The sequence below is a fragment of the Solanum pennellii genome, chromosome 10, assembly GCF_001406875.1.
Source record: "Solanum pennellii chromosome 10, SPENNV200".
NCBI lineage: Eukaryota > Viridiplantae > Streptophyta > Magnoliopsida > Solanales > Solanaceae > Solanum > Solanum pennellii.
The window spans coordinates 16144424-16153392 of NC_028646.1; positions in this window are offsets into that span (position 1 = coordinate 16144424).

An 8969-nucleotide genomic window follows, 5' to 3' on the forward strand; every position below is an offset into this window, starting at 1 on the left:
TCCACCCACTATCCCATATTAAATGTAAAGAAAAGTTCCATTTATTTTAGACTCAATCCTTTATCACTTTTTATTTTTTGCTTTTGCCCATTTTATTAATTTAAATATCTATTTTTAAATGGGTAATATTGATTTACTCATTTTTAACCATTTTTAAATGAGTTAGATATCCAATTCATTTAAAATGGATAATCATATTATTTACCCTCCACCCTAATAATAATTTATTCAATGTTAGCATTTAATAAGTTTAATCAAAACCAAAAAAAAAACATTTAATAAGTGATTACGACTTTTGGGATCATTTCTTAAATGGAGGTTATCTCTCTCCATAAAATTATTAACCTCAACTTTGTTTGTAATCAAATTTTTGTTCAATTTTGAACAATAATCAAAATATCCTTTTATCTTAATTAAATCTTTAAAATATTAATTATTTTTTCCGTTTCTTTTTATGTCATTTTTACTATAAATAGTAGTTAGTCTGTAATATTTGTCATTTATAAAAATTAATACATAAATTACAATACGTTTCTATTATACCATTGTTAGTTAATTCGTCTTAAAAATAGATATTTGGCCAAGAAAAATTAACAAGTAATTAATGTTCATTGTAATAACTTCATAAATTGATTAATACTCCCACAATTACATTACTCTGTAAAATTTGATTTAGATATAGAAATCTCAACAGACAAATTAAAAATAAAGGATGAATTATCTATCATTTATTGAAAATTTGTCTTAAAAAAAATAAGGGTAAAATTATAAACTTACTTCTGTCAATGCAGGTGAAATTAAAAAATGTGACATACAAAAATAAACGGAAGGAGTATATCCTTTTATGATGAACTCTTTTTTATTTCTTCAAAAATTATGATATTTTCGTTATTTTTTTTTTTTGAATAATGTAACAAATATTTTGTGCATCATATTTTAGACGAAAAAAGAGGGGGGGGGGGGATACTTATTTAGTGCTAATGTAGTAAATTAGCATAATGAGAAAATGAATTTTATTAATAATAATGAAAACTCCAATATTTATTTATACAAGTGAAAGTAACAGAGAATAATAACTATACAAATATATTCTGATGCAGAAAATACAAAATAATTAATTAAATTAAAGTCAAATTTTAAAGATTGTATTTATTTATATTTTAAATTATTTAAAACTATAATTTATGTAATACTCCATCAATGCAATGCAAAAGTTCTTTATTTATATAGATAATAGAACTATACAACCTTTTATATTACTCGACCCTCATTCTAAAAATAATTATTTTAATTTATATCTTCAATTTATGAAATTAACAGAAATTTAATTTATTTTTTTGCCCTTACCAGTAAATAACTCCATAAAATGATAATAGTCAAATATAATGTTTCAAAATACATCATTAAGGGTGTATTTTGTTAATTTAGTAAAATACACCCTTGATTAAAAATATTTTAAAGGATATGATATCAAGAAGAGTCAAATAATATAATATGCATGGAATAAGAGAGTGCGAGAAAGAAAAGAAAATATATGCATGCATACATAAATTTTTGAAAACTATTTTTTTAATATAAAAAGGTTATTTGTGGAATATAATCTGTGTTTGTACCTTAGAATATGCATGATTGGGTTGTACATGCTCATTTTGAATCTCTGGAAAAACGATGTCTACTCCTCAAAGTAAAAATCCACACCACAAATTAATAGCTCCGGGTGGGCCTAGCATTGTCCGCAACAATTAGCTAAGCTTGCATGTACGGACGTGACATGTGCGCATCTAGCAAGCAATGCCGGTCAAGCGACATCGAGCGTTGCCTGCCCCCATCACCTTTGGCCAGCACAATATGGTCACCCGACGTCAGGCGTGACTTGCCTTACATCGCCTTTGGATTAACACAATTGTCAGCCGACGTCGTAGGTGGTATGCCCACATCTCCTTTGGCCTGCACACAATGGTCAGCTAACATCGAACGTGATCTGCCCGCATAGCCTTTGGCATGCACAAGACGGTCATTCGTCGTCAGACGTGGGCTGCCAGCATCACCCGCAGCTTGCACACATCGGTCTGCTGACGTCAAACATAGCCTGACAACATCATCCGTAGCCTTGCAACATATTTATGCCGACGTCAAACGTAGCGCGTCATCATTGTTCGTAGCCTGCACACACCGGTCTTCCAACGTCGGATGTGACTTTCCAGCATCGTCCCTAGGCTACACATATCGGTCTACAGATGTTTGCCACATCAAGAAGAATCACCCTAGGTCTCTATGAATCTGATGTGCTATATGCGTACCTGGAAAACAATGTGAGCCAATGGCATGGGACTTCAGCCAAATCATGCACACACCGACGTGGAAAGTTCTAATCTTGCAAGTGACATCGGCCAATGGAATGCGGCATCAGCCAAGGCCTACATACACGGACATGGTATGTGTGCATGTGTCAAGCAACATAAGCCAACGACATTCAACATCAGTTGTGCGACTTCAGCCGTGGTATGTGTGTATCGGTAGTGGCTTGTGCGCATCTGTCAAGAGACAACGACCAATGGCAGGATACTACAGCCAAGGCCTGCATGCATAAGCCGTGGTGTGTGCGCATCGACTCAACAACATCGATCCTGGCATGCGCACATCATTTAGGTGACATCGACCAATGGTAGACAACATAAGCGAAGGCTTTCACGCATCAACCATGCGTGTGCGCATCGACTGGGGTGACATCAGTCGTGACCTGTATGCATCGTCCAGGCGATGTCTTCCAATGGCAAGATGCATCAGCCAAGGTCTTCACACATCTAACATGGCATGTGCGCATCAGACAAGTAACGTTGGCCAATGAAATGTAGCATGCAGAGGCCTGCACACATCGATCGTGGCGAGTGTGCATCGGCTGGGCGACATTTGCATCGTCCAACATCTGGGAACATCATCGAACGCTTGTGCGCTTCAGGGAGCGGTGTTGGCCAACCTAGGCAACATCAGCCTAGGCCTTCTAGCATTAGTAATGGCGTGTGTGCACATCGACAAGGAAACATCGACGTTGGCTAAAGGCAGGCAGCATCAATGTGTGCTTCAGATAAGCACTTAAACCAACAACAAGTGGAATCGTCGAGGCGACATTGGTCGTTGCGGTCTTGTCTTGTCCACATCGTTTAGCTAACGTCATGTGTGGAACCCCTGTATCGGTCGTATCTGTGCACATTAGTCAATGGTCATCGGGTTTGGCCTTCCGGCATCGCCCTTATCCTGCACAAAGCCGTCCAGCCGATGTTGGACATGGGGTTCCTACACTTGCTATAGCCTACACAATATTCAACCAACGTCGTCCATGGACTGCCTATATTGGCCGTGGCTTGTGCCTATCACTCTGTCATCGTCGAGAGTAGACTGCCCGCATCGCCTCAGGCCTACACACAACAGTCAGCCAACAATGGGCATTGTCTTCCCGCATTGCCTTTGCCCTGCACACAATGGTCAGCCGACGTCGGCCATGGCGTAGCCTACCCAAATAACCTTTGGACTGCACACAATGGTCAGCCGACGTTGGACATGGTTTGCCTGCATTGCCTTTGTCCTACACACAATGGTCAACTGATGTCGGATGTGGGCTGCCAGGATCGTCCGCACCCTGCACAAATCGGTATGTCGACGTCGAATGTAGCCTCACAGTATCGTCCGTAGCCTACACACATCGGTCTACCTACATTGAACATGGCCTTCGAACATCATGGATAGGTTACACACATCAATCTGTCGACGTCGGATGTGGCTTGCCAACATTGTCCATAGCTTGGACACATATGTCTACAATGGTTGGCCAATAGCAAGAAACACCATCTAAGGTATGTATGCATCTTACATGGCATGTGCACATCTGGAAAGCGACGTCCGCTAGTGGCATGCGGCTAAAGCCAAGGCCTGAACGCACATATATAGAATGTGTATATCTGACGAGTGATGTCGGCCAATGACATGCGATATTAGCCAAGGCTTGCATGTACGGATGTGACATGTGCACATCTAGCAAGCAATGTCGGTCAAGTGACATTCGAGTGTTGCCTGCCCCCATCACCTTTTGCCAGCACAATATGGTCACCCGACGTCAGACGCGGCCTTCCTACATTGCCTTTGGATTACACACAATTGTCAACTGAAGTCGGATGTGTTCTACCCACATCGCCCTTGGCCTGCACACAATGGTCAGCCGACGTCAAACCTGATTTGCCTGCATCGCCTTTGGACTACATAAAATGGTCAGACGACATTGGACGTACGCAGACAACATCATCATTAGCCTGTGCGCATCAAGAAAGCGACGTCGGCCATTGACAGGCAGTATCTTCCAAGGCCTACACGCATTAGTCATGGCATATGCGCATTGACTAGGAGACATCAATCTTTACGTGTATGCATTGGCTAGGTGATGTCGGCCAACAATAGGTTGCATCGACCAAGGTCTTAACATATCTAACATGTCATGTGCGCATCTGGCAAGCAATGTTGTCAAATGAAATACAATATCACCTAAGTCCTGCACACATTGCTTAGCGTCGTCTGGCGTGGACTGCGGGTATCTCCCTTGGCCTGCAAAAACTGGTCATGTGTTATCATGTGTTGCCTTTCCCCATCGCCTTTGGCCGCCTGCACAACCGTCAGCCATTGTCGGGCGTGGCCTTCCAGCATCGCCTTTCGCTTGCACACACTGGTCAACCAACGTCAGACGTGGCCTTCCTGCTTCACCTTTATTCTGTATATATTGGCCAGCCGACGTCGGATGTGGCCTGCCCGCATCGCCTTTGGCCTGTACACAATGGGAAGCTAACATCGGATGTGGGTATCACCCATATTTTGTAACCTGCACAGATAGGTCATCCAACGTCGTACGTGGCCTACCAACATCGTCCATGTCCTTCACACATTAATCTGCTGACGTCGGATGCGGCATGCCAGCATCGTCCATAGCCTTCAAACATCGGTCTGCCGATGCCTGACATGGCCTAGACGCGTCGCCTATGGCCTACACACTTCAGTTAGTCGACATCATACATGCCTACCTGCATCGTCTGTGGCTTGCATTTGTTAGACGAGCGATGTCACATGCGGCGATATTGACCGAGGTCTAATCGACAACATGTGGATGTCTATGCCGTACAAAATCCAAAGAGTGAGAAACGTTGTTCTTGCATAATAACATATTCATTAATTTTCCATCCTCTATTCTCAATGTTTCTATTTCACATGGCCCATTTGTATAAAATTCATTACATTTACGGATTGTACGGTATCGAAACATATTTTGTTTGTTCAAATATGGAGCCTATGATTATTTTCACATGTTTAGAAGTACCTTCGAGCATTTTCATAAAAATTTTCCAACTTTTATTAATTTTTTAAAATTATTTTTACCATGTTTTATTTTTTACGTCACATTTTAAAAATTAAACTTTGTAAAATTATTGAATTCAAGGTTACTATATTTATTTGTGAATCTTTTGTGTTAATTTTATAATTTTTTAATATTTTTATTAATTAATTATCCATTTTTGAGATTTACCGAACAACCAAAAATTTAAAAAATTGTTGAGATTTTTGAATTTAACATTAATACATTTATTTGTTAATTTTTGGCGTTAATTTTATTATTTCATTATTTTTATTTATGAATTACTCATTTTCACGATCTAGCGAACAAAAATAAAAATTTTAAATAATTGTTTAATTTAAGGTTACTATATTTATTTTTAAATTTTTGGAATTAATTTTATGTTTCTTCTATATATTATTCCTAATATTTATTCATGAATTACTTATTTTTGGGATTTATTGAACAAAAAAAATAACTTTTAAAAAATTGTTGAGATTGTTGAATTTGAGGTTACTATATTTATTTGTCACTTTTGGCATTAATTTTATAATTTTTTTATATTTTTCCTATTTTTAATTAAGGAATTCCCCATATTTGGGATTTACCGAATAAAAATAAAAAATTAAAAGTTGTTGAAATTGATAATTTAAAAATACCATGTTTATTTGCACATTTTTGGCGTTAATTAAATGTTTTTCCATAGTTTCCTATTTTTATTCTTGAATTACCTACTTTCGGGATTTACTGAACAAAAATAAAAATTAAAAAAATAGTGAAATTGTTGAAATTAAGGTTACTTTATTTATTTTTGATTTTTTGGCGTTATTTTTTATATTTTTCCTAATTTTTATTCATCAATTACTCATTTTTATGATTTACCGAACTAAATTAAAAATGAAAAAAATTAATGAAATTGTTGAATTTAAGATAACTATATCTATTTGTTAATTTTTGGCGGTATTTTTATATTTTTTCATATTTGAATTATGTTTTATTAATTAATTACTCATTTTTCGTGATTGATCGAAAAAATAAAAATAAAAAAAATTGTTGAAAAGTATTTTTTAATATATAAAAAAGTTATTTCTGGAATCTAATGTGTGTTTGTACCTCAAAACGTGCATATTTGGGTTGTACATGTTCATTATAAATCTTTCGAAAAATGATGTCTACTCCTCAAAGTCAAAATCCACGCCACGAAATTAAGAACTCCAAGTGGGCCACGCATCAGACGTGGCATGTGGGCATCTGGCAAGTGACGTCGGCCAACTACACGGGCATTAACCAAGGCCTGAACGCATCAGACGTGGAAATGTGTGCATCTAGCAAGTAACGTCGAGTAATTGTAGGCGGTTATGAACCAAAGTCTGCATGCATCGGACATGGAAAATGTACAGCTATCAAGCGACATCAATGTCAGCCAACAACAAGTAACATCGTCTGTAGCCAGTGTGCATTGGGCAAGCAACGTCGACCAACGACAGGAAACATCAACCAAGGACCGCACACATGACGCGTGGCGTGTGCGTATCGACTCAGCGACATCAACATTGGGCGACATCGGTCGTGGACTGCATGCATCATGCAGGAGACGTCATCCAACGGTAGGCAGCAGGAACCAAGGTCTTCACGCATCTGACGTGGTTTAGGCGTATCTGGCTAGTGACGTTGGACAATGCCATGCAACATCATCCAAGGCATGCACACATAACTCATGGCGTGTGTGCATCAGCTTGGTGACATCGACATCAGCCAACGGTAGGCACCATCAGCCAAGGCTTGTGCACTTCGGGCAAGCAACATTGACCAACGATAGGCAACATCAACCAAGGCATGCACACATCTGGCATGTCATGTGCGCATCTGCCAAGCGACGTTGGCCAATGAAATGTAGGAGTAGCCAAGGTCTACACGCACCGGTCGTGGTATGTGTTCATTGGCTGGGCGACATTTGCATTGGCGAATGTCAGATAGAATCAGCCAAGGCTTGTGCACTTCGGGCAAGCGACATTAACCAACGACATGCATCATCAGTAAAGGAGAACATGAATCCATCGTGGTGTATGCTCATCAGTAGGGCGACATACGTCGGCCAAAGAAACGCAGCATAATCAAAGGCCTATGTTCTCTGAGAAAGGGACATCGGCCAAGGACAAACGGTGTTGGCCAATGAAATGCAGGATTAGCTAAGGATGCACACATCGGTCGTGGTGTGTGTTCAGTGGTTCGGTGACATTTGCATTGGCCAATGTCAGATAGCATCAGCAAGCTTGTGCACTTTGGGAAAGCGACGTTAGCCAACAACATGCATCATCAGTGAAGGCTAGCATGCATCAGTCGTGATGTGTGCCCATTAGCAGGGTAACATACCTCGACCGAAGACAAGTATCATCATCTAAGTCTTATGCTCTCCGTGGCAAGCGACATCGACCAGGACACATTGCTGGTGCACAATGCTCAGCTGACGTCGAGCGTGGGCCGGCCGCATTGGCCGTGGACTCTGCAAATCACCCAACGTTCAGTCAGGCTTGGCCTTCCCGAATCTCCCTTTGACTGCACATAACGTCCAGGTGATGTCGGACGTGGGCTACCCACATCGGTCGTAGCTTTCTCATTTCTCAATCGATGTTGGTCGTGGATTGCCCGCATCGGTCATGGCTTGTGCACATCGCTCAACCGTCGTCAGGCGTGGACTGCCAGCATCGCCCTTGGCCTTCAAATATGGTCACACGACATGAGGTGTTGCCTACTCCCATCGCCTTTGGCCTGCATACAGTCACCCGACGTTAGGCATGACCTTCCCGCATCGCCTTTGACTTGCACATAGTAGTCAGTCGATGTCGAATGTGGCCTTCCTATATCGCCTTTGGCCTGCACACAATGGTCAACCGACGTCGGACGTGGCCTGCCGACATCGACTTAGGTTTTCACACAAAGATCATCAGACGTTGGACGTGGTCTGCACCTATCATTTGTGGACTGCACACATCGGTCATCCAACATCGGACATGGCCTACCAGAATCGTCTGTTGCCTCCACACAGTTGTTTTTCGACGTCGGAGTTGCCTCCCAGCATCATATGTAGCCTTCAAACATCGGTCTGACATGGCCAATATGCATCGCCTGTGGCCTGCACACTTCTGAATTTGTGGGTTAGTTTCATATTTTTTTCATATTTTTGTTTTTTTATTAATTAATTATTCAATTTCTGTTCACAGAACTAAAGCAAATATTAAAAAAATTGATGAAATTGTTGAATTTAAGATTACCATATTTATTTGTGAATTTTTGACGTTAAAATATATTTTTCTTTCATATTTTTCCTTTTAATTAATGAATTATCCATTTTCTAGATTTACGAAACAAAAAGAAAAATAACAAAAAATATTCAAATTGATGTAAGTTTACTATATTTATTGTGAATTTTGGCATAAATTTTATATTTGTTAATATTTTTCCTACATTATATTCATATATTACCCATTTTTGATATTTACCAAACAAAAATAAAGATAAAAAAATTGTTGAAATTGTTGAATTTAAGGTTACTATATTTATTTATGAATTTTTGGTGTTAATTCATATTCTATTCATA